The following is a 25,587-nucleotide window of genomic DNA, read 5'->3' as shown; positions in this document are numbered from 1 at the left end:
TGCCAGGAAATCATGAACCGCTAGACCCAGAGACTGGGAGTAGGGCAGAGACCTGAGAAAATGTGTGGGGGGCCACAAGCTTAGATTTTCCAGGTGGAAAACTCAGTCCAAGGTGACAGAGCGAGTTAGAGGCAATGCTAGGACTAGAACTTATGTCTCTGGCTGCCCATCTCATGGTTCCTTCTAGGATATATGGGCCAGGCAACTAGGAAGGGGGGCATCTTTCTGCACGAAGTCTGGTGACTGTCTCAGAATATAAGCTCTGCGGCAGTGTGGACCAAATCTGTTTTATTCACTGTTGGAGATCAGGCATATAGCAAGTATTTAACAAATATTCCTTAAAAGAATCGATGTGTCTGAGATCCTGTCTCCTGGCAGCATTTGGTTGGGTGGAGGGTGGTGGGGGCTGGGAATGTCATCCTCTGAGGCCATCACTGCCTGAGTCCCCACTCCAGCTTAGTGACATGGAATCAAGAGACCAGGGTTCAAACCCCAACTTTGTCACATCCTTTGACCTTGGCCAAACCACTATTCCTCCTGAACCCTTAGTTTATTCTTCTACAAAGTGGGTTAGCAATCCCTGCCTGCCTCTTGAGGCTGCTGTGGCACTCACGTGAGACGTCAAATGCTTTTTACAAACTAAAGAGCTGTGTCCACAGGAGGATGGGGGTGCCAGGAGAGCTGGCTCTGGTGGCAGCGACAATCCAAGGGTCCCTGTTGAACACTGGACAGTGGCAAGGCTGCTGCTCTCTTAGAACTGCTGCTTGGGGGTAATCTGGGTCAAACTGGCCCACAGCATGGGAAGAGGGGGCCAGAGTACCAGACAGCTCATGAAAGGAGCAGGGAGAAGGGAATGAAATGAAGATGGCAAGGGAGAGTTGGAGAAGTCCTTCTTCCTCCTAAGACCAAAGGGAGAAGGCAAACCAGCGACTTAAAAAACTGTTTTTGTCTCTGTAGAGCTGTTCATCATGTTCCCCTTTCCCCCTGAGGCCTTCACTATTGCAAGAGGCCTTAATGTGTGAGCTGAGGACTGGCACCTGCCAAGTCAGGTGGGGGTGGGGTGGAAAATCCTCATATGTCCTAGAATCAGACCAGTGTTTCAAATGATTTTGGAAGAGGGATTTGTGTTGTTCTCCCAGATAAGCATCCCAAGTCCCCTCCTGGTAGGGTGGGGGGACAGGCTGGTGGAGGGGGAGGCCCAGTGCATCCCAGGCTGTTAGTGGATGAAGAAGGAAAGCAGGGGGTGGGGGTGCTCCTCCAACCCTCCCCCAAGTGCCATCTGATTTTTTCAAAGAGGGTGAAGGCAGCGGGAGGCTCAGAGCCAGGGCCAGGGAGGCAGGTGGAGAGGGTGTCCATGGAGGGGCTGCACCGTCAGCCCGGGCCCCCAGTGGAAAGCAAAATAGAAAGGCCCTGTGTCAGCAGCCAGGCCCCTGGGCGGCCGGGCTCTCGGCTCCATTCTGTTCAGCGGGATTCTGGTTGGCACCAGCTGCAGTCAGGAACAATGCCTGGATTTCTTTCTTTCTTTCTTTTTTCCATTTTAATAGAGGGGGGAGAAGGACCAGAGCCACTCATTGAACAGCTCAGCATCGTGGAGGCGTCTGGGACCGTGCGTCCTTGAAAATAGCACAGTCGCAGGGGCCCCACAGTTGGCTGCAAGGTGCAAGAAGGCATGTCACACTGGGAGATCCAGGTCCCAGCCCTGCTGCTGTCTCATACTTGCTTGCTGTGTGACCTTAGGCAGGTCCCACTGTGGCTTCCCTACAGCCCCACCAGAGCTTGCCTTCCAGGTCCCACTCAATGCCAACTCCTCTTCTTCCCCTGAACTCTTAGAATGGCATTTGGTGGCCAGGTGCAGTGGTTCATGCCTGTAATCCCAGCACTTTGGGAGGCCGAGGTGGTCAGATCATGAGGTCAGGAGATCTAGACCATCCTGGCTAACACGGTGAAACCCCGTCTCTACTAAAAATACAAAAAAAATTAGCCGGGCTTGGTGGCAGGCGCCTGTAGTCCCAGCTACTCGGGAGGCTGAGACAGGAGAATGGTGTGAACCCAGGAGGCAGAGCTTGCAGTGAGCTGGGATCACGCCACTGCACTCCAGCCTGGGTGACAGAGCGAGACTCCGTCTCAAAAAAAAAAAAAAAAAAAAAAAAAAACAAACAAACAAGGGATGGCATTTGGTGTGGGCAGTCCTTCCTGAGAGCCTGTGAGCCCCGGAGGGCTGGTTCTGGTCATCCTGTGGACCTCCCCTGCTCTTGATGGCCTGTCAGTCCCCAAGGCCCTGCACTGGGCGATGGGATGTAGCAGTGAGCCATCCTATGACCTGCAGCCTTGACAGAAGACGGTCACATAACACATAACCTCCCTAGCCTGTGAGGTGTCACACTAGGAAATGAAACTCAGTTTCCTCATCTGTAAAATGAGAATACTAATACTTAGCTCAGAGGATGGGAGGAGTTCATGTGTATGAGCTACTCAATGCCTGGAACATAGCAGGAACTTCACAAGTAATTGCTATGGTGATGCTGATGCTGGAGGCTGGAACAGCAGCATACGGGGGTTGAGACAAGGAAGATGGCACATCTGGTGGAGGTATCAGGGTAGGCTTCCAAACGGGTGCTTGTAGATGTGGCCTTGGTGACTGGGGGGGTGTGTCCAGGAGGTAGGAAGAGCATGAGCAATGGCACAGAGGTAAGAATATGTACGTAATGCTGGCAATTCTGGAAGTCACCCTGCATGGCCACAGGACAAGGTGAGGGCAAGGAAGCATGAGCCTTGAGGCCGGAGGACTGCATAGTCAGGAGGAGGGGAGATGCTGACGATCTGAGACCTTCCCCCACCCCTCTCGGGGTGCAAGAGCTGTCAGGAAGGAGGTGGGAGGCATGGTCCTCCTCAGGTCGCTTGCCCCAGACTCCCTTATAAGTGCTGCATGTACTTGCTCCTCTGGAGGGGCGCTGACACAGGTGAGGGGACACTGGATGAGGAGACCTGGCTCTTCTCTGCACCCCCTCTTGTCCCCCCCGCAGAGCTGCTGGGACTACAGACACGTGCCACCATGCCTGGCTGAGACCTGGCTCTTGTTCCAGCTCTGGTGCTTCCCCGTGGTGCAGTCTCGGGAAAGCCATCACCTTCTTTTGGGGCTCAGCTTAGTCACCCACAAAAGGGCTGTTGTGAGGCTCAGAGGATGAGAAGTGCCCCATGAAGGGAGGCGTTAGGGTCATTACCTATTCACAGTCCTAGACAGTCACAGTTCTGAGCAGCTCCCTCCAGGTATTTTCTTGTCCCTACTCCACTAAATGGCCCCCTCTGAAAGCCCTCCCTAAATCAGGGCCTCCCTCAAACTCTACAGTGAGCTGTAGCTCAGTCCAAGGGTTAAAGGCACAGACCTACAGAATCGTAGGACAATCAGAGGCAAGAGTGCCGCTGGATATCCCACACTCTCTCACTTGGCAGATAGGGAACAGGCGCAGGGAGAGTTTGTGATGTGCTCAGGCCACACAGCAAGTCAGGCAATGGCAGTCTGGGCACATAGGTGTTCTGGCTCCTGAGGCAGGCTCCCAGCCTATTCTCTTGTGACTTCCATCTGAAGAAGGGGGTGGTGGTTGAGCTGAGTCTTGAACCATAGGGCAGAACTCCATGATGGAAAGTGAGAAGACGGCTGGCTTGAGGGAAGGGCGTTGGAGAGCCAAGCCTTGGAGGATGGGAAGGTGTGGGCTCAGAGAATGGAGGGGCCATCTGATTGGAAATGAGGGGGAGACACAGCAGGGGAGCCTAATTCGCTGAAGGATGTAGATCTTCCCTGCTTGATCCAACCACCCACCTCTTAGAGGCACAGAGCTCAGAGCTGGGAGGGCCCAAATGCTTCCTATATCCACCAAGGGGTGAACTCTAAATGTAATCCCCATTACCTCACTGCCATGGGAGGAGCCCTGGTCATTCCCTGGCAAGTGGGTGAGTCTTTACTCCACCCCAAAGTACTTGGTAGGTTACCTTATCTGCACTATAACCTGGCACTGAGACGAGGGCAAGTCCCTATTCTTAACCTCAAGGCCCAGCCCAACCTGGAGCCCAATCTCAGCTCCACCCACTCAGCAGCTCTGAGATTTTTATTGTTTTGTTTAGTTTTTATGAGACAGGGTCATGCTCTGTTGCCCAGTCTGGAGTGCAGTGGCACAATCATGACTCACTGCAGCCTCAGCCTCCCAGGATCAAGTGATCCTCCGATCTCAGCCTCCCAAATAGCTGGGACTACAGGCATGTGCCACCATGCCTGGCTAATTTTTGTATTTTTTGTAGAGACAAGGTCTTGCTGTGTTGCCCAGGATGGTCTCGAACTCCTGAGCTCAAGTGATCTGACCCACCTTGGCCTCCTAAAGTGCTGGGATTACAGGCATGAGCCACCATGCTCAGCCAGCTGTGAGATCTTGAGCAGGTCACTTAGCCTCTCTGAGCCTCTTCCCTTAGCAGGGAATGACACCTGGCTTGTGGAAAGGATACAACAAATGTTTCCAAAGTGCTTGGCACACAGTAAATATTCAACAAATGAGATTTTCTTCTCACCTCTCCAGTCTCAATTTTAGATGTTCCCTGGCTCCCTTAAGTTCCAGGAGTGAGAGGTGGAGAGTGGGGACAGAGAAGGCAGCTCCTGGAGAGGTAGGAATCCCCGCTGTGTACCCGCCCCCACCTCAGCCCAGCCTAGGAGGCCACACTTGCCACACCCTAAACAAGTCCTTTGCTTCCCTCAGGGACCTCAAGCCTCCCCTGCCACCATCCTGCTGGCCTCCAGATTTTCTGCCTCCTGAAACCTGGGCCCAGGCCCCAGCAATGGTCCTCTCCCCAATCTGCTGGTGGCTCCCACAGGACAGGGAAATTAACAGCAGTTGAGTGTGCTCTGAAGGTTGGCACAACCCAGCTGCCCCACACTGCCCGCGCCCTCCTAGTGGAGCCAGGTGACCTCTGGGCAGTCAGGGGCTGAGCAGGATGCATCTTCCAGCTCTGGGCCACTGGGAAGTGGTGGCACTGTCCTCTCTGACTCACCAGCAGATCTCCAGGCCCAGTGAGGCTGAGGCTTTTGGGGTGAGGTTGTTGGACACACAGTTCCCAGTGAGTCCTGATAGCACCATGGACCTTACAGGGGCTCAGAGTGGGGAAAGCAGCTTGCTTTCGGCCACACAGAGTCTATGGATGAAGACACAGAGCCAGAGCTGAGGGGACAACAGGGAACTCTGTTAATGGGGGCCTGAGTTCCCATCCTGACCAATCTTGGGCAAGTCATTCACAATCGAGTTTCCTCTGAAAGGGGGATGGTAGCAGCACCTAACTTAAAACAACGTGAGAATTCAATCAGCGAACCGAATTCTCAATACCTAGGAGGCCCCACCACAGTACTCAACACAAGTAGGCAGTAAATAAGTCATAGCTTCTTCCAAGACCCCAGACGTATCCAATCTGCCCCATCACCTCCCTGGAAGATGAACAAAGAGAGCAAGGGCCTCAGAGACCCAAGGACTGGAGCCTAGGGCAGAGCCAGGGCCCTGGTGGGCTTTCTGACTTGCTGCCTTGCTTGCACAGAAGCGGAGGGTTGAAATGATCCCTGATTCCATGCTACTAAGTTGAGCCTACTTGGCTTCTCTGCCCTCTGCAGCCACTTCCTGGGTTTCAGATGTAAATACTGGTGGGCGAGTAGGGGGCTCGGATGTGGGGTGGGGGGTGGAGCTTCTGGACAGGAGACTTTGAACATGAGTGGTCACCTCTGAGGTCACCTACATCCCCCAATTCCTGGAGGTGGGCAGGCCCTGGGTACTTATGAGGAATCTGGACAGAAAGGTTGAGAGGGCTGGGCGTCCAGACCTAGCTGGTCATTAAGGCAACAAGAACTGGTCTAATTGTTGGCTGGGCTGGATTATCGAATCCCAAGTCCTTAAATACCCAGAAACTCTCTTTTGGGATTTTGGACCTGGGTATGGGGTGGCTGCTGCCACTGCTGCAATGCTGTGGATTGCTGGGAGTGGGACAGCTCTGGCTCCAGCTACCATTCTGCAAGCTGAATTCCTACCTCCAGAGGTTTCTCAGGTGGCCCTGGTGTACCTACCTGTGAACTTAGGCCACCCACAGGCTAAGGTGGAGGGGCTCCATCCCACAGGAATGTGCTGGGACCATGACTCCCCGGTGTCCCTAGAGGTCTGGAAGTGCTTTCATACCACCCACCCTCTCCAGGGATGCTCAGCTGCCAGCTACAGGGAGGGCGGGGGTGGGAGAGCAGCAGTGATCACAGTCCATGTCCATGTGACAGGTAGGAACACTGAGGCCCCAGAGGAGTGCTTTTTCTTGCACCCAATGGCAGAGGGAGGCAGAATTTCCCCTGGGGAAAATAAAATAGCGGCCCACCCCCGCCCCCCGCCTGCGCCCCCACACACCCCGTCCCCCACGCCCGGGTGGACCTAAGCAGCAGTTTTCTGAGCTCTCAGGAATTCCAGACTGAGTTCACCGGCTGTCAGACTAGCGGAGCCTTGAGAATGAATTCAAAGCTGGCAAATTCATTTTGCCTTCTCTCCCTCGGTGGCGGAAGGAGTGATCTCTCCGGCTCTGAAGGAGTTCAAGCCGAGGTCAGCGAAGCCCTCAGAAGGATGTTCTAAAATGGGGGTGGGGGGCAGTGCTCCGGCCTGCTTCCCCGGTTGGCCCAAGGTCCGCGCTGATCACCGCCCAAGAGGCCCGGGAGATCCGCAAGTCTGTGCTGCACGTCCGCACTCCCTTGCGGGCCTCGTCAATCAGGAGGCGGCTCCGGCCGGGCCTGGACATCTTTGGCCCGCCCCAGGCCCCGGGGGAGACCCCCGCCCTGGCCGCCTCCGGGTGCCCGCCCCCGGCGGTGTCATTGTTCTCTGACGTCACGCCTCCGCCCCGCCCCTCTCCCCCCACCCTTCCTCCCCCACCTCCGGCTCCCCGCGCCCGCGACTCTGCAGCCTCCGAAGCCCCGGCAGTGCAAGGCTCCCCCCGCAGCCCGGCCGGGGCTGCGCCCCCTTGCGCTCTCCCCAACTTGCCTTTGTTATTCCAGCTCCCTTCCTTGCCTCGCCTCCGACACGGCGGCAGCCTGCAAAACGTGGAGCGCGGAGTTACCGCCACACCTGGAATCCGAAGCGGGCTCCGCGGGCTCCCGGCCGAAGCCGCCCCCGCCTGCCGGGGAGGGGAACGAGTGCGTGCGCGCGTGTGTGTGTCCAAAGGGGGCAACGCGGGCGCCAATTATGATTGGGACTGAGGGTACCGAAAATCAGGGGTGGGGGGCCTTGAGGAAGGGATATGGAAGAGGAAGTGGGAGAGGAAGGCGTGTGTGTGTGTGTACGTGAACGTGAGGATTTAGCGCCCAGGGGAACGTTTCGTGTTTTGTTTTTTGAGTGTATGTGGTGTTGTGTACAGCGATGGGTGTAAGTGTGCAACTGCGTGTCTCTGAGCGTGCCTGCTGTGGCCGTGTAAGCGGGCATCTTAGGGAAAGTAAGCGACTGTGTGGGGGCGCGTTTGTGGTTTGGGGGGGGAGCGTGTTTGCAATGCTGAGGGAGCGAACGTGTGTGCCGTTCGTGTAGGAGTTTCCGTGAGAGTGGCAGTGGACGTGAGCCAAAGTGGGCGCGTACTTGGATGCTCTCGGGGGTGGGTCGGCTAGGGGAACTCCCGCGAGTGGGTGCACCCAACTGCGCCTCGTGAGTACCTTAGCTCTCCGCTACCTCTGGCGGTGCCCAGTCTGGGGCAGAGGGCCGGGACCTAGCCTAGCAGCTCCCACGTAACCCGCGCGCACAGCGCCCCGGGCGCTCCGCGCCGGGCCTAGGGGAATCCACGCGCCTCTGGACTGTGCTAGGTGCCGCGGATCAACTGTGCGCAACCATCCCCGCTCCCCGACAGCTGTCGAGGGACCGCCCTCTAGTATCCCCCAAAGTCCTGGTGGGGGTCCTCTTCCCGCCCCACCCACCAGTCCCCGGGCTGTAGGAACAATTACAAAATCTCCTCCAGGGGAAGGCTTTGGAGATCCAGTTAGCAACTCGCTCAACCCCAATTAGGGTACCTGACAGCTCCCGGGGCCACGAGTGCACTCCAGGCTGGGGCGTGCCAGCGTGGGGCAGGGGCTCTCGGGTGAGCAGAGTGATTTTGGCTTCCTCCCCAAGGTGGTCTCTACCTCGGCTCAGCATTTCTCTCCCTCTCCAAACTTACTGGGGCTGAGGCCTGCAGGGGGGCTGGGGGCTGCAGGGGGCGTCAGGGAGTAGCGGAGGGAGTAGGGTAAGGAAGGAGGTGAGAGGACTGGCGGCGTAGCGGGGAACGAGGAGCCTGGAGGAGAAAAGCTGGGAAAGCGCCGAGACCGAGGAGCGGGGAAGAAAGAGAGGAAGGGAAGGGAAAGGAAAGGCGAAGGAGAGAACGAGGAGAGGCGAAAAGGAAAGGGGAAAGCCAGCGCAAAGCGCGAGCCAAGCCGAGCGGAGCAGAGTCGAGCCGAGCGCCGGCGGCGGCGCGGCGCTCCGCTCCGCCCTGACTCCGCACCGGCTTTTGTGGGCGGCCGGCGGCGCGGGGCCCTTTGGAAATAGAATAGCCAATGTAATCTGACACTTCAACTTGCTCGGCTCCGGGCGAGTTGATTCACTTACTCACCCCCTAACGCCGAGTTCCTTTTCACTGTCTGTGGACATTAAAAAAGCGAGCGGCGGCGGCGGGCGCCGGGGAGAGCTGGCGGCCGGGCGGCAGGCGGGCGAGCAGCGATCCGGCGGCTGAGCGAGCGAGCAACGCCGGCGCAGCGCGGTGACCCCAGCCCCAGCCGGCGCGGAGCAGGAGCCGGAGCCGAGCGGATCTCGGCGCCCTCGCTGCGCTTCTCCCGGCCCGAGCCTGCCCTACCCGGCGGTGGCGGCGACGCGTCCTCCAGCGGCGGCAGCGGCGGCAGCGGCGCTCGCAGCGCCCGGTAAGTTTGGGGCCAAAGCCAGGCGCCCGCTGGCTCCGGGGCTACCTCCCGCTCCCCGGGGACTCTCGGGGTGCAAGCGTGGGGTGTTGGGTGCTGGGGCTTTTCCCTTAAAGGGTCCCCCGGGGCGGGGCGACCGGCCGGCGGCGCGGGCTCCGCTCCGCTCCCCTTGGTGGCCGGGGGCGGAGGCCCAGCGGCCGGCAAGCTCCCGGCTGCGTGGAGCCGGCTGGGGCTGCGCGCGGGGGCTGGGTTTGTCAGGGTGTGCGGGGCGTAAGTGTGGTCGTGCGCGCGCGGACCCGGTGCCCGCCTCCTGCCGGCGCGCCTCCAGCCCTCGCTCCCTGCACCCGGGGGCCGGGCAGGACCGGGTATCGGAGGAGGGAAGAGAAGGACCGCCTTGGTCTCCTTCGCCTCCTCTGGGGAGATGCGAAGTTGTGCGCCTGTGTGTGTACAGGAACCGCTGGGGAAAGCGCCGGATTTCAGGGTGGCAAGGGGTGGTGGTGTTAAGTTGTGCGTCTGAATTTCCAGGGAAAACATACACTTTTGTAAATGGGAGGTGGGGGCGCGGTTAAGTTGTTTGTGTGGGAATTGCCCGGGGAAAGGCGGCGCGCGGTACAAACGAGGAACGCGGCGGGGTGTGTGTAGGGGTTTCTCCTAGGGCTTCGCAAGCCAGAGGGGCGCTCAGACCAGTGCCTGGACGGGGCTGCCCCGGCCAGGAGGGGAGCCCAGGGGGAAGATGTGCGTGTGTGTGTGTGCGCGCGCGTTGCAAATACGAAAGTAATTTCCCTGTGTTCTTTCTTCCTCTCCGTCTCCGGCGGCGGTGGCCCCGGGGGAGTGGGAGGCCAGCCGGGGCGGAGGTTGGGGGGCCGGGGCTGGAGCCGGGGTCGTGGGGGAGGCGGGCTCTGGAAGCTTGCTTCACATTCCTGGCGTCTGGGCTGGGGAAAAAACAGTGGGGAGCGCGGCCTCGGCGTCTAGGGCGCGGGCAGCGGGCGTGCGTCGCCCCCTCGCCGGGGACATCTGTCCAGGAAGCCGGCCGGGCGGGGAGAGGGCGCGGTGCTGAGGGCAGGCTCCCCGCCCTGGAGCGGTGGGGGCACGGGCGAGGGGCGGCCGCCTTCCCGGCCATTGTGCGCCAGCAGATTTTCACGGGAGACTGCCCCGGAGCCGCCGGAGAAGGCTGGGAGCCGGCCTCAGCCCCTGGTTTAAAAGACACTCCAGGAATGTAAACAACTCGGGCGGGAGGGCGGGCGGACGGGAGCGCGCCAGGGCAGCCGTCCCGAGGCCCCCCATCCCTCCCCGGGGGACAGCCCGTCGGCACTGCCGCCCTGCCCTATCCCTCTACCTGCAGCAAACTTTTTCTTTCTCTGCCTTCCCTTCCCACCTCGTCCCTCCAGCAGGTCACAGAGTGAGGGTCGCTCCCGGGTGGGCCAAGGGTGCTTGGCACTCTTGCCTGACCGGAGAGGCCTGGCGGCTGGGTCCCTGCTTCGGTGCCCGGAGCCCCGGCTGCGCCTGCCCGGGAGCCGTCAGCTTCCTGGGCAGGCAGTGCCCGAGTAACTGGGGCTCTGAGCCTGCCCGCCTGCCTCCCTCCCTCCCTCCCTCCCGCTGCTCCTTCCCCCGCGCGCTCTCCCCCTTCTCCTCTCCCCTGACTGCTTTTCCAATGCCCTGACATGAGGGAGGAAGATTTAACTTGGCAGCCCAAACAAATGTTCTCTCAGAGGTCCTCCAAGAAGCTGGCGGCTGGGCTGGCGGGGTGAGGGCATGGCTCGGCCAGCCTTTCCCTCCTCTGTGCTCTGCCATGGACATTTGGAGCCCTCTGGGTGGACAGCCCAGGGCATGGGAGAGTAGGGCCCAGCCCCAAAGATTTAAAAGGACAGTGGGCGGCCGCCTGTGGAAGCCCCTGGCTCCGCGCCGGGTGCAGAGCCACTCCGAGCTGCCTCCTGGTGCCAAGGGTTTTCTGAAGGATTTTCTTGAGCAACAGTTTGTCTCCCTGCTGCAACCTGGGAATCGGGCCTGGTAGACCAGAGGGTTAACCAGTGCCGACTCCTCCTCCCTGGTGGGTGTGAGGACAGGCTGGTTACAGAGGGCAGGGCAGGAGGCCAGAGGCTGTTCCCAGAGGTGCCTGGGTTTGCTTATTACTGTTTTTGAAGGTACAGATAAAGAGGCAGGCGCTGGGACTGGAGAGCCAGCCGGGCAGCTTGGCGCTGGTGAATTCCAGCCTGCCTTCGCTGGCGCTTGTACGGTCCAGGGAGTGTGAATCTGCTGTTGAGCTATCGGGGAAGTTGAGATGAGAGAGCAGGCTCTTAGCCTTCTCAGCCCCTGCTGCTTTGTGAGGGGGTCCAGAGTGGGGGAAATTCCTGGCCCCTCACTTGCTGGCTCCTGGCCCCGGTGCAGGGGCCGGGTGGGTTTGTGAATACCCCGAGCCTTGGGCTGACCTTTCCCTCTTCAAGTCGAGGATGTTGAAACACCAGCATCAAACAAAAGACACATTGAAAGCCCTATCTGCTACAGAGCACGTGTGACTTGGAGGCCCAGGGAATGCATTTGGAGGGAGATGGTGTTTTCTTCTGAGCTTTATGATTTCGGTTGGGTTTTGTTTTCCCCCAAAGGACAGAAGCGTCTCCTTGTCCCAAATCACGAGGTTATGAAACGCTGTTTTCACATGTAAATCTCAAAAGTTTAGACTTCTGAGAGTTGGTGGCAGTGACTGGGGGTGGGGGTGGGTGGGGGGAGGAGAAGGGAGCAGTAGGAGTGGACTCAAGAGGTGGATTTGGCATTTTGGGTAGGGCTCACTGAGAAGAGTTGGGAATAAGAAATTGCCAGACTTATGAATAAATAGCCTTGTCTATGCAGAAAAGGGTTGCTGGCTTCTTTGTGGGGACAAAATGTCCCTTTTCCCTCCTAAGGAAAGTGGGAAGGAGGGTTCTTGTTCCTCTCACAGCCAGGGGCAAAATGAAGAAAGGTCCAGAGACTGCGGGGTTTGGCGACAGAACCACAGTTTCACCCTGGCGCGCGCACACACACTCACTTCCCTAGCTACAATAACACAACACTGTCTCCATCCCTGGCCCCCATAGATATGTCTCCAACGTAGGACAGGTGTCCATGCTTGACTCATTCCAAAAAATTGCAGGGGCAAGGACCCAACTGAGAAGACCTGCAAACTTCACTTTTTTTTCCTGTTTCTTCCTGATGGGGGGAGGGGTGAAGGGATTTAGGAAGGAAGGCACTCTGAAGCCTGCTGCATCCTGAGAGTTTCCTCAGGAGAGTACCTGCCTATAAAGCCACTGACCCTGAGGATCCAACGAGTGTCCATGACCCCGGCCTCAGGGTGAGGCATTGTTGTAAGAAATTCGGGCACCAACCAGTTAATCTCCAGAAGCTTCTGTGGGCATTTGGTCATGGGACCAGGAAGCAGGGCCTGCGGGGTCGTGGCTGGGTCCCCTACATTTTCATTCATAACTTTGCTTCCCAGGGCCCTGGCCCAGCCCCTGTCGCTGCTGCCTGGTCTTTATGAGGCTCCTTAGGTTTTGTGTGGACAACAAAGGCCAGGCTGCCACAATTACCCAGGACACCGCTGCAGCCTTGCCTGGCGACGGCTCTAACCTCTTAGCAGGACATAGTGCCCTCTGCCCATACCCTATGGGGGAATGCTCTTTGTCCTTAAGAGTCCCCCAGGATGGGGAGGCAGCAACTCCCCTGGCTGTAAGCTCCTGGGGATTCTGAGGTTGGGCCCTACCCTTAGAGAGGATGAGGGGAGGAGACTGAGAAAAGCAGTCCTAGGCCTAGGCTCTGGGGAGAGGCCAGACCCCATCATGATCGAGAGGGTCTCCCTATTACCAGAGGAGATGGGTGAGAGGACCAAGGTGTCAGGAGGCTGTTACTTGCTATCTATGTTGGGCCAGTAACTCTCCTGTGCCGGACCTCAGTCTCCTGATCTGTAAAATGGGTCTGAGGGCAGAACTCCTCTGATCTCACGTGGTTGCTGGGAGAATGAGGCAGATGTGGGCATGAGTTCCCTAGGCATGTGCCCCTTGAAGGCCTGGGAGGCTTTGTGTACAGAATGGGTAGAACACAAAAGGGGTTAGATTGCAGGTGCTGGAAGCATTTTCCTGAAGCTGCTCTTATCCAGACCTACTTCCCTGGCAGCTGATTGTCCAGCCTTGGCTTGCATGCCCCCGCAGGACAGGGTACTCATTACCTCCTGGAAGCCTCTGCCTTCAGTGGGGCAGTTGTGAGTGTTAACATGTTCTGCTGCATGCCTTCTGCAAATCCACATCTCCTGACCCCTCTCTGGGCTTGAGATGCTGGGGGCCCTCCAGATCATAGACTCCTTTCCTGAATGATCGTGGGTTCAAGACCAGTGCCTAGGCAGGCCCCTAGGTAGGGGGACATGTTCAAATGGCTGCTTCTAGCCCTTATTGGGAATGACCTGTTGTGGGGTGTGGGGACGGGGGAAGGGTCTGCCTGGGGGGGCTCCCTGTCATCTGCCTTTGTGTGCTAGGTTTGCCTCTGGGCACTTTCCTTGGAGCAGGGTATGAGAAGGAAGGGGGTGCGTGATGAGGGGTGGGATTGGGTCAGAGGCCCAGCATGGATGCCACAGGTGTCGACTGTGAGTGTCTACCCTGTGGATAAAGACTGTGTCCTGGGAGAGACCAGAACTGTGGAAGACAGTTCCTGTTTCTCAGGAGCCCACAGTCCAGTGCCAGCAGGAAGATCAGTCCAAATAAATAATTAACCACTACCAGCTGGCTGCCTGCCACGGGGCGCGTGATGACAGTAATAACCACAGCCCCTCTCCTTTGTGTGGTACTTGGTGGATTTAGAAGCTTTTCCATCTTTGTTTAACCCCAATAACAACTGTGTAAGCTAGTTACTATTTGGAATTATCCCCATTTAACAGAGCAGAAAATCAAGGTTCAGAGTGGTCAAACAACAGGTGGCAAAGTTAGGACTGAACCTCAGGCCTTACCGATACCAACCCCTGTGCTGCCTCCTTTCCAGTCCACTGAGTGAGTGCTGTAGCCAGGCTGGGACATGGTGCAGAGTCAGGATGGGCTCCAAAACTGGGTGCTGGGGGAATGAGGTGAAGGAGGAGCGCTTCTCAGGAAGGGTCACAGATGGGCCTCACCTGTCTTCCCCCTCCCATATGGCAGCACATGGTCCATGCCCCCAGCAGCTGTGTCCCTTTCTTTTGGCATAGTGTCTTACAGCCAGAGCTTGCTTTGAGGACACGAATCCTGCCTTGACTGCCCTGGGCACATAGGTCTATACATGGGGCTTCATGCCCTTGTCTGGCTCTGGAGCAGGAGGCAGAGGTATTTCCAGCCCCCCAGGTCCCCATGAAGCCCAGTGCTCTTCTTTGGGTTCCTGTGGTTTCTGTAGTCCCTCTTCAGGCTGAGTCAGTCCCAGGCTATGTGGGACACCCACTCCGTGTGAGACCTTGGGTTCCTTCTGCCCCTTGTAGCCTCCACCCTTCAGCCTGGTTTTCTGTAGCTCAGCTGAGTGCCACCCTAGGACAAGGCTGTAGCTGGTGGGGTTCAGGCCAGGGAGCAGCCGGGCAGGCTGAGCTGGCACCTCCCCAGGAAGCCTGGCCCAGCCTGGCACACCTGTGCAGGTAATGACTGTGGCTTGGGAGGGCCCCAGGCCCTGCCTGTCAGGCCCAGCTGCCGGAGTTACTGGAGGATTGTGCTGGGGGAGGCTGGGGTGTCTGAGCTAATTAGATTTCTTAGATTTCAATGCTCCCCTAATCCTGTTAGCCCTGCTGTAATTGTAACCACTTGAAGGTTTCGGCTGTGGCAGGCTGTTGAGGACAGACGGTGTGGGGACTGTGCTCTGCCCCAGGCCCAGCCCCACCCCTAGACAGCCAGCTGGGAGCCTGGGGACTGCCTTCCCAGGTCTTGAGGACGGGGGCCTGAGTGATGGTGGGTGTGGTGTTTTTCTATAGAATGTTAGCATCGCGGACTGTCAGAGTGGACATAGCCCTTTGGGATTACCCAGCTCAAACCCTTCACTGTACAGATAGGGAAACTGAGGCCCACAGAGGGACAGAGACTGGCTCAGGACCTCGATGGCTGGTAGCAGTGGAGCATCAGAGACTAGTGGTCTGACTTTGGGATATTTGTCCCTAGGCACTTCAGGGAAAGTCTGGAATTTCCAGGGGCTAGTGAACCCTCCAGAGACTTCTGCCCCTAGAGATAGGGGTTGGGGAACTTCATTTGTCCCCAAGCCTGCTCCCTAGTTGGCAGTTACCTGTCTTATACTCCCCCAGCCCTGCGTGTGTGCACACCTGCACACGCATGCACACCTGCACACGCATGCACACACTGGCCCTGCTGGCCAGGGCTTCTGCCAGGGCTCAGGCTGCCTGGCCCAGGGCCCTGAGACCTGAGAACTCTCTCCCTCCTCCCCAACCAGTCTTACCCAGATACTCGCCCTCTTGGAGCCTCCGATTCAATGCAGATCAGGAAATGGCCAAGCTGTTCTGATGGGGCAGTGTGTTAAAATACATACACTGTACTTTCCCCAGCTCTTTCTTCGAAAGTTCTGTTTTGGTGTCTGGCTTAAATGGAGATCTGTCCTCTCTCCCTGCAACACATTCTCACTTCCCAATCCCCAGGGGATGGCTGGCAGGGAGGATGGGGATGGTGTGCCCCGGAGCTTCCCACTTAGTTGCTGCCCTCCTCTTAGCTCGGGAGCTTCAGGGAGAGATCTGGAAAGCCCCTTCCACTCTGAACTTCTCTGACTCTGGGTTTTGCATTCCTAAGCTTGTAGCATAAAATTAGTGGGAACTGATTGGGTTACCTGGTCTGGCCTTTCCTTTCCTAGCCCATGAAACTGAACCATGGAAAGAAACAGTTGGTTTCATCCAAGGTCAGCAGCAAATGGGTGACGGATCTGGGCCTGGAACCCCGTCTCCGCCAGCCCATTAGCTCATGAAACATGTATTGAGTGTGTGCTGTTGGCCTGGCACAGCCCCCTTAGCCACTCTTGAGCTCATTAATAAGTGCTCTTCGGCTCTGATGAGAGGCCCAGTTGAACCTTGGGGGTGGGGTTTACTTCTGAGTGTTCAGAGTGAGGACGAAGGAGGGGAAGTTTTCAGACTCCTAGATCCTCTGCAGCCAGGGGAGCATGGAACACTCCTGGTCTGGCATTAGAGCCCCCGCCCAGCACCATGTGTCTTTACAGGGTGGTTGCATTGTGAATTTGAGAGAAGTGAAACAGGGCCGGGCACGGTGGCTCACGCCTGTAATCCAGTACTTTGGGAGGCCGAGGCGGGTGGATCATGAGGTCAGGAGTTTGAGACCAGCCTGGCCAAAGTAATGAAACCCCATCTCTACTAAAAATACAAAAATTATCTGGGCATGGTGGTGCGTGCTTGTAGTCCCAGCTACTTGAGAGGCTGAGGCACGAGAATCGCTTGAACTGGTGAGGTGGAGGTTGCAGTGAGCCGAGATTGCACCACTGCACTCCAGCCTGGGCGATAGAGCAAGACTGTCTTAAAAAAAAAAATGTAAAGCAGAAACCATCTAGGGATGGTGGCTTTCCGTACCTCCCCCCTCCCCTCCACCCAGCCCTCCAGGAGCTGACCTTTGTCCTTTGCAGAGCAAATGGCCCACTGGCTTGGTCTTGCCTGCACTTCCTCTGTGTATGGGGAAGCAGGGAGGTGGCCTTCTCACTCCGCCCTAGGATTCACCTGCTGAGAGTCACCTTTGTCAGCCTAGGTGAGAGCACACTAGGAAGAGCCAGCTGGGCTCAGGACAAGGGAGGAGATGCCAGGTGCCTGGACCTTGCCCTGTCCACAGGGCTCCCACCCAAACTCCCACCCCTACTCCCTGGTGGACCTTGACCGCAGCTGGGAAGCACAGCGCATAGCTCTAACCATTCAGCAACCTAGCCGAGGATTGGCAGGGCACAGAGACCTCTGAGAAGAGTCCTGAAACCCTTTCCTGGTGTGTGCAAGTGGGACGCGTCCTTACAGGGTCTCTGTCCAACCTTCCTATTTTCCATGTGGGGAAACCCAAAGCCCAGAGAGGTGGTGGGATTGGCTGTGGGTCATACAGCAGGGTGTCTCACTGAGAGTGAGGGGTTCTGTGGTCAGGTGGGGAGAGGTAGGGTTTTCCATCGAATAATGGTGTTCCATCGAAAAATGCTTTGGTGTTCCTGCTGTTGTTTACCTCCTTAAAACAACTTGCCAAAGGTCTGCCATAAATATAATAGCCAGCATTTATTGGGCAACTATTGTGTTTCATGCTTTTCCCAGGCTGCCTGGGTTCAGCCCTCAGCTCCGCTCTTTGTGAGCTCGGTAGCTTTGGGCAAGTAATGTTTAACTTCTCTGACTTTGGTCTCCACATCTGTAAAACAGGCTTACTAGTAGTCTAGTAATAACTAACATACTACTTCCCCCATTGGTTGAGAAGATGAAGTGCGCAAAGTTCCTGGCACGTAGTAAGTGCTCAGGAAAAGGTGCCCCAGTCATGGTTACCACCAACGTTCCCATTGCCTTACCTCTGATTTACAGATGAGACAGTGAAGTCGATTGCCCAGGTCATGTGGTACCTGGGGCCCAACCAAAGCGGCCTGCTGGCACTCAGCCTTCCTGATCTCCAACTCCCTGCCATTTTCCACATTCTCGTGCAGCACAGAGGGCTGGTCCGTCATCTCTGAGAGGCCCCCACTCATAACCCAAGTACACTGTAATTCAACCTACTAGGGCAGCCTGTTCCCCTTGGAAAGGTGTTCCAGAGGGAGGTGTTGCATCTGGGCTTGTGTCTGGGAAGCTTATTTTTTTTCGTGTGTAAACTGAGGCTCATAATAACAATACCTCCTTTTTGGACTCTTCCCGTATGAAGGAAAGGAGGCCACAGAGGGACTGGGCTTGTCAATTATACCCTATTATGCAGAATCACTATGAATGGTAACTGACTGGAACTTCTGGCCAGTCACTCACCCCTCCGAGCCTCAGTTTCCTCATCTGAAGACCATGAGCTGAAACAACATATCTCTTCCCAAAGTGGCTTCTCAGGTCCACCAGTCCCCAAAGGCAGAAGGGAGGGCAGCAGAGCACCCCCGCCTCCCCAAGAAATTGTCAAACCTATTTGCCTGGAAGAGATGGCTCAGAGTAAATAGTTTGCCTCACCTACCCTTTCCCCAGACTAAAGACACCAACCCACCCCCCACTTTTTTTTTTTTTTTTTTTTGGAGTGCAGTGGTGCAATCTCAGCTCACTGCAACCTCTGCCTCCTGGACTCAGGTGATTTTCCCACCTCAGCCTCCCGAGTAGCTGGTTCTACAGGCATGCGCACCCATGCCCCACTAATTTTTGTTTTTTGTGTTTTTTTTTTTGCATATGAGGTTTCACCATGTTGCCCAGGCTGATCTTGAACTGCTGCGCTCAAGCAATCCACCTGCATCTGCCTCCCATAGTGCTGGGATTACAGGCGTGAGCACCATGCCTAGCCCCAGCCTTTTTTTTAATGCAAAACAACTACGGAAAAGACCAATAGACCATTTTGGGAAATGCCTGCGCAAACAGTCCCTTCAGCTCCGGCTTGCAGCTCCGTCCAGCGGGTGGGTTACCTGCTGAAGAGCCACCTTTCCAGGGGAGCCTTTCACGGAGGAGAGGAGGGGACAGTGTCTGCACAGGAGAAGTCTTCCCCTCAGCCTGCTTTCTCGGCCTTTCCACCTCTTTTTGACCCACCCTCCAGCCTACACATGTCTATCACTTTTGCTGGCCTCCTTGTCTTTTCTTTTTTTGTTACCAGACCACAAATCTGTATGTGGTTGGGCAGTCCTGAAAGCAAGGCCAACTGGGCAGAGGGGTGGGGCCTCTGCCGTGTCCCTAGAGATAGGGCCCAGAGCATTGCTGGCTGTCAGAACTAGAAGGGGTTTGTTTCACCCATAGGGGATGTGAGCCCCTAGAACCCGTGGGCAAGCCTTTGCAAATGTGCACTTTCCTGGAGAGGTGGTCTGAAGTCTTATTTCAGATCCTTAAGTCAATGCGGACACCCGAAACAGTGTCAGAACTGTGGCCTTAATCCAAGGGTCTACAGTCCCTGGCCCTTGAATGGAGTGGAACTGTCATGCTGCCTTTCTCCCCCTCTTTCCATTCCAACTCAGTCGTGACTCTTGTAGATGTGAATACATTTGTGTTCACACCCCCTGCTTCTAATCCAGCTTGACATTTTCCTGGCAAGGGAACTGTGGCGAAGGGATGTGAAGGGACTTGACCAAGGCCACAAGGCCTGGCACTGGGGCCGGGGGGTGGAGGGGCATCCAGGGGATGATGAGTGAGTGGCAGGCAGGCGTGGCCTTCTGCAGCAGCTGACTTCACTGTGAAGCCATCCCGTCTTGTCCTCTGTGAGACCTACCAGGGGTGTTAGGATTCAGTGTCCCAGAAAGAGCTGGCACTGGGGTGAAGGAAGTTCCCGCCCACTCCCTCTTCTAGGAAGGCTGGGCAGGACTGGTTTAGGAGTTGCCTCCTCTGGGTCAGGAGGTCAGCTTCTGCTCTGCAGGCTGCATTGTGTGGGTCCCGCCTAGGTTCATGGTTCCTCTTCGGGATTGTGGGGACCACTGGCACTTATATTGAGGGGCATACGGTGTCTTCAGAACGCCTGGCTGGTGTAAGCTGGTGAGGAGCCCTTAGCTGGGGTTGTTGTGCTGTTGGTGGGGAGAGGCAGCCTGGGGCCTCCCGAGAGCCGCCAGCAGGGCCACTGTGTAATTGTGCATGAGTCACTCTGCCTCCCTGCTCTTGGTCTTCATGTCCCCGCCTTCCTGGGATCCTGAGAAGTGGGCTTTGTGGTGGTTGGGAGTGAGTAAGGGGATTCCTTGGTTCTCCACCTCTCTGCCCTGTGTGCCTGGTATACTTGAGCTCCACAAACTCCCTGACTCTCTACCTCTCTGCCCTGCGTGCCTGGCATACCTGAGCTTCACAAACTCCCTGCGCCTCAGATCCTGGGTGAAAAGCAGAAAGCTCGGGTGTGATTTTTTCTTTTTTTTTTTGAGACCGAGTCTCGCTTTGTCACCCAGGCTGGAGTTTAGTGGCACGATCTCGGCTCACTGCAGCCTCTGCCTCCCGGGTTCAAGCGATTCTCTTGCCTTAGCCTCCTGAGTAGCTGAGACTACAGGCGCCCGCACCACCATGCCCAGCTGATTTTTGTATTTTTAGTAAAGACGGGGTTTTGCCATTTGGCCAGGCTGGTCTTGAACTCCTGACCTCAGGTGGTGTGCCTGCCTCGGCCTCCCAAAGTGCTGGGATCATAGACGTGAGTCACTGCGCCAGGCCTCAGGTGTGATTTTTTTGTTTGGTGTTTGGCGATAGGGCTGTGAAGCTGTGAGTTTGTCGTCAGTTGATCTCCTGCAAAAGGATGGCCTTCTGATTCCTCCCACCCGGCCTGGGTTGACACCTGCATTTCTGCTTGTGCTTCATCTGCAGGGCTGACCCCTTTAGGCAGAAGGAGTGGGTCTGCATTGGGGGTTGGAATCCTCATGGGCCTCAGAAGTCTCAGGGCCTCCTGCCTTGTGGATGGCCTCCCTTCTAGCCGGCTCCCCAGGGGGGTCTGTGCAGCTCTGCTCCACCAAAAGGCTTTGGATACTCCTATTTCTGGTATTCCTGGCACCTTTGATTCTCAAGACCATTAGGGACCTTGACGGCCACCTCATCTGATGCCTGTCATATGGATGACTTATGCCCCATAGAACACCTTCCTATGTGGGCTTGCATGCCTCCCCGGACAGGCTGCTCCCTGCCTCCCCAGCGCCTCCCTCCGTCTAGAAAGTTCCATATCGTATGGAACCCAGAATGATACCTCTCCCCTAGTTCTCTTCCAGGACCTTGCAGAATGTGGTGAATTTGGTTCTCAGGAAGTCTCTTCCATTCTCTACCTCAGATTGTATCCTGAGACTTCTCTCTAGGCTGAGTCTAAGGCTGGAGAAGGCAGAGTGGGCTTCCTGGGGGAGGTGGCCTACTTATATCCCCTGGGCCTTATTATCTCTACCTCTGGTAAGAGCCTGGGCAGCTTGGAGACCTCAGGTCTGACCTGGAAATAGCCTAGTCCAGGTTGTAAGACATGGCAGTAGGCTGGGGAGGCCGCAGCAGTGGCTCATTGGGGCCCTAGGGGAAGAAAGTGGTCTGGCTTCTGCTTTTCAAGCAGGGTCAGACATTCCAGGAGGCTGAGAAGGCAGTCTGTTTTCCTAGCCTCTTGCAGCATACTTGCCTGCCACTGCAGCCGGAGCCCTATCCTGGAGGTAGCCATGTGCTGTGAGTAGCGCTTCCTCCCCTATCGACCAGCACCCAGCTCCTCGCTGAGCTCCTCTCTGCCTGGCCCTGCCCCGTGCCACTTAGGCTCATCTTGCCTAAGTGTCTGCAGGCCCCTGAGACCTGGGCTCTGTGCAAGGAGCGCTGGATTTAGAGGCAGAACTTCTGGCCTCTTCCTGCCAGTGTCACCGGGGGCTGTCACGTGAGTCCAAGAGGAAGGCCAGCACCTTGCATGTGGTCCAGTATCACTGCATTGGGGAGTGTAATGTTTCATTACCATGTGCAGTGATGGTAATGGCAGCACAGAAAGACCTTGGAGACCATCCAGGCCAACCTTCTCATTTAGATGCTGAGTCGAACCCCAGAGAGGACAAGGTCACACGACAAGTCCCTGGCAGAGCTGGAACTAAAATCCAGGTGTCCCCACCATCTATCCAGTGCCCAGCCCCGCCTGTTACTCCACAGAAACCCTTTGCTGGAGTGAGGCACCGGAGAGGCACTCCATGGATGTGGCAGTGGCTCTGGCCTGGCCCAGGACTCACCTTCCACATTTTGCAAAGCGGCTATGCCCACCAGAAACGCTGGGCCTGGGGGCAGGCCACACGGTCCCTGTGGTCTTGGTAAGACGACTAGCTCCTCTAGCCTGGGGGCCGCTGCCCTATAGCAGGACACTTTCTCTCACTTCCTGGCTCATACAGGGCTGCCTTGCATTCCGCCTTGGGTGGCAACAGGGTCCTCAGGAGCCCACCTGAGACTCCTTGCCCCGCTTTTTGGCTCATCAGGCTCATTTGGTGGCCTGGACCATGGCTTGAATTTATAGTCTGAGATCCAGCCTGGTGTGATCCCTTCCAGGCCCCTGAAGACCCAAAGATGCCCAAACTATTGGAGCAGGAGGGACCTGGGCAGCCAGTCTACTTAATCTCCTTCTCATCCCATTTCCCAGATTAGAGCACTGAGGCCAGAGAGGGAAAGGATCCAGCTGCAGAGCTGCAGGCAGAATCCCATGTCCTCCCAGCCTCACTGGCCTGACCTCCCCCTGCTTTACCCTTTGCGCTTGAGGCTCTCCTTGGCCTACCCAGGCTTTGTGTGGAGTGAAGGACGATGGGGGACAATGGGCAGAGTAGCAACTGCGGCTTTCCCCTCAGGGCTCCTCTGGGCCTCTGCCAGTCCCTGCATCCCTTCCAGTTCTGGGGAGCCTGTGCACGGGGAGGGTCCTGCTGGTGAGGCCTCGTGCCAGCCTGAGAACAAGGCTTCCTGGCTGGGCTTGAGCCCCCAGCACTTTGGCCCTGGGGAGGGCAGAGTCTGGGGTCCTTTTTTGCCTCCCCTCACCCAGCTCCCCAAGGAAGGTGGATTCACATATCCTTCGTCAAGTTTATCAAGCACCTACTATGTGCCACGCACTCTTCCAGGCCCTGGGGATACACTGGTGAACCTGACGGGCCCTGCTTACATTCTAGTAGGCGAGACAGTCAGCAGGTCAACAACTTAATGCATGATGTCATGCTGAGTTATAATCAGTGCTTTGAAGAAAAATAAACCAGGATAAGGTGATATAGGGACATGAGTGGGTGATGGGGCTTCTTTAGATGGGGTGGTCAGGGAAGGCTTCTCTGAAGAGGCTGCATTTGAGCAGCTACCTCAGGGAGACAGGGAAGTGAACTCCATGAACATTTGGGAGAAGAGCTCTCCAGGCAGTGGGAACAGCATGTGCAAAGACCCTGTGACAGATGCATGTTTGGCATGCTCTGGGAAAAGCAGGGAGGCCAGTGTGGCTAGATGGAGTGAGGGAAGGAGAGAGTGGGGAGGAAGGCAACAGAGTGATCAGGGACCAGGTGATAAGGGACAGAGAGCCTTATCAAGCACAGGAAGGGCTTCTGACTTCATGCTCAGTGATTTGGAAGCCACTGAAGGATTTTAAGTAAAGGACTGAGGCTATCAGACGTGTCCTCTAAGATCTCTGGCTGGTGAGCTGAGAATAGACTGAAGGGACAAGGGTGGCCACAAGGATACCATCTAGGCAGCATTTATAGGAACCCAGGAAAGGATGCTGGTGGCTTGGACCAGAGTGTTCAGTGGAGGTAGTGAGACAAGGTCGGATCCTGAATGTATTTTAAAGATTGACTGAGGCTGTGGCCAGGAGCCCATTGGGAATGCCTGTCCACCTCCGTGAAACAGGCTGAGGGGTTGCGGCTAGAGAACTGGCTCAAATCTCTGTGTCCTGGGAGTCTGAACCCTTCTCCTTTTGTGCTTGTCACCTCCTGTGCCTCAGCCACTCTGTCATAAGGTGCCCATTTAACAATTGGAAAAATAGAGGCATAGCGGGTGTTCCTGATACCCTTGTCTACCCTTGGAATTCTGACATTCTGCATTTGGTCTCTCTTCTCCCCTCCGGCTGATTCCCTGGCATTCATCCCCTGCATGTTCATACCCTCCACTCTATTCACCATAGTTTCCCAACACATTAGTCATCCTCTATCCTGAGGCCTTTGCATATGCCAATTCCTCCACCTCCACTCTTCAGTCAGGTGAACTCCTACCCATCCTTAAGAGCCCAGCTCAAAAGCTGCCATCTTTGAACTCTCTCCGTGGACATTCTCAGACACTAAGAATTTTTCCTCCGCTGAAAATTCTACTCTTCTCCCTCCCACACTCTATTGCAAGGGATCAACTGCACGGGGCTGGGTCTGTGCCTTCCTTCACACCTCCTTTTTCTGCTCTGAGTCCTCACAGCCTGGCCCAGGGCCAGCACAGAGGAGGGAACAAAAACATTTCAGTGTATTCCTGGAGCAGTAGTTGGTTACTATGGAAACAAGGAAGTGTTGCAACTTCCTGAACTTGAGGTTGGGGTCAAAGAGGGCAGCTCTATCTTGGCTACAGGCGATCAACCCAAGATGGCCATCCTGAGGTTCTTATTAATTCAAAGTCACTTTGGACAGGCTCTTTCCCATCCCCGAGCCTTAGCTTACCCCATCAGTAAGATGCAGGTGTTGGATTGCTTGGCTCTCTGCTCTAACATTCTGTATCCCTGTGCTTCCAATCCTTCCATATGAACACAGGCAGGTCCTTTGCCCTCTTTGAGCCTCAGTTTCCCTATTTTGTTGACCTCTCTCCAAGAACATAGCTGCCTGAGTCAAGCAACTCCAGAATCTTAGGGTCAGCGGCTGGGTTGGCCGTTGATAATTGAACTGGGATCCTTGTGACTTGCAGAGGCACAAAGAGGGAAGTCCTGCTTTCCAGGGTGGCGGGGTGGGGGTGGGGGAATGAGGCAGCAGGAGGGTACGTTGGTAGGGATAATCCAGGCCAGCTCACTCTGGCCTGAACCTGCACAGGCCCCCAGGTCTCCTTTCTTCACCTTGAAGGTGGCAGGAGCTAGTGCTTGCCAGGGGCCCTTGGCTCTGCCGGACGCTGCCTGCTCTGCATGCTGGTGCTGTGCCACGTAGACCCTGGCCTGTGCTCTGAGGGCCACAGGTCCTGGGGTGGCCCCAGAGGCTGCCGGCTGCCTGCTGCCTGTGGTGGCGGGGCTGAGCGGGTGGGCAGCATGTTCTCATTGTGTCTCTTCTCTCTCCACTTCATTGCTCAGAAGCCAAGAGTTAGCCAAGCGTAAAACCGCAGCCTGGCTGCTGGCACCCTCCTCTGCAACCCTGCAACACCTGGGCAAGCTGGTTCTGGGGACTCAGCACCAGCCGCCAGGGCTCAGATGTAGCCTCCTCAAGCTGGGGGTGGGGATCAAGGGGCCAACATGCCCAGCATGGCGCCAGGCCCGCAGTTGAGTTCCCACCTGCCATTTGCACGTGCCATTGGGCAGAGTGGACAGAGGCCTCAGCCCGCATAACACCCCACCCTGACTCCTGCCTGGCACTCAGGTGCCGTCTGGCCCACACCAGAGCCAGAAAGAGTGACCTGGGATGAGAGGCCCTCCATGGCTCCCTGGGCCTGCCTCCTCATCTGAAAAATGTGCAGAGGGTGCCCGCCTCCTAGGGCCACCAGGAGAGGAGGCAGAGGAAGGCAGCTTGTGATCTCCAGAGCCCAATAAACACACTTGTTAGGATTACCAGCAGCAGGCAACAGGCTTCAGCCCAAGAGATACCCCTGTGAACCTCTTTTTAAGGAAACGAAAGCCCCAAACCTTTTCAGAATGAGACTCTTGTTCTGGGAATGAGAAGTGCCTCTCCCTCTGTTTCTGAGCTGTGCCCAGTGGCCAGGGACCTGAGTAACCATCACGATGTGACTGTCCCCCCTACCACTGCTCCCTGGCTTTCTAGGGTTGGAGTTGGGTGAAACCCCTGGGGCAGCACCGGGCACTGGAAGGGCCCTGTTAAGGGAGAGGATACCCACTGCTCATCTCTGCCACCCATCAGCTTCCTAACCCTGACAAGCGCTTGCCTCTCTGCCCTCTGTGCATTGAGGCCCCGTCTAGCTG

General features: G+C 56.6%; 2 protein-coding genes across 2 annotated transcripts in view; both read left to right on the top strand.

The window, feature by feature from the left end:
* The window catches only part of PPIF (peptidylprolyl isomerase F), an 860,147-nt gene that overhangs the window by 569,255 nt on the left and 265,305 nt on the right, over nucleotides 1-25,587 (top strand). The gene's annotated exons all lie outside the window — the stretch shown is intronic.
* The window catches only part of ZMIZ1 (zinc finger MIZ-type containing 1), a 241,636-nt gene continuing 224,770 nt past the window's right edge, over nucleotides 8,722-25,587 (top strand). The window contains exon 1 of the mRNA XM_050803398.1: nucleotides 8,722-8,923. The gene's annotated coding sequence lies outside the window, so the exon portion shown is untranslated. The remainder of the gene's footprint in view (nucleotides 8,924-25,587) is intronic.

Source organism: Macaca thibetana, chromosome 9, assembly GCF_024542745.1.
Source record: "Macaca thibetana thibetana isolate TM-01 chromosome 9, ASM2454274v1, whole genome shotgun sequence".
Lineage (NCBI taxonomy): Eukaryota > Metazoa > Chordata > Mammalia > Primates > Cercopithecidae > Macaca > Macaca thibetana.
The sequence above is the reverse complement of the archived record's forward strand: the minus strand, read 5'-3'. Positions and strand labels throughout refer to the sequence as shown.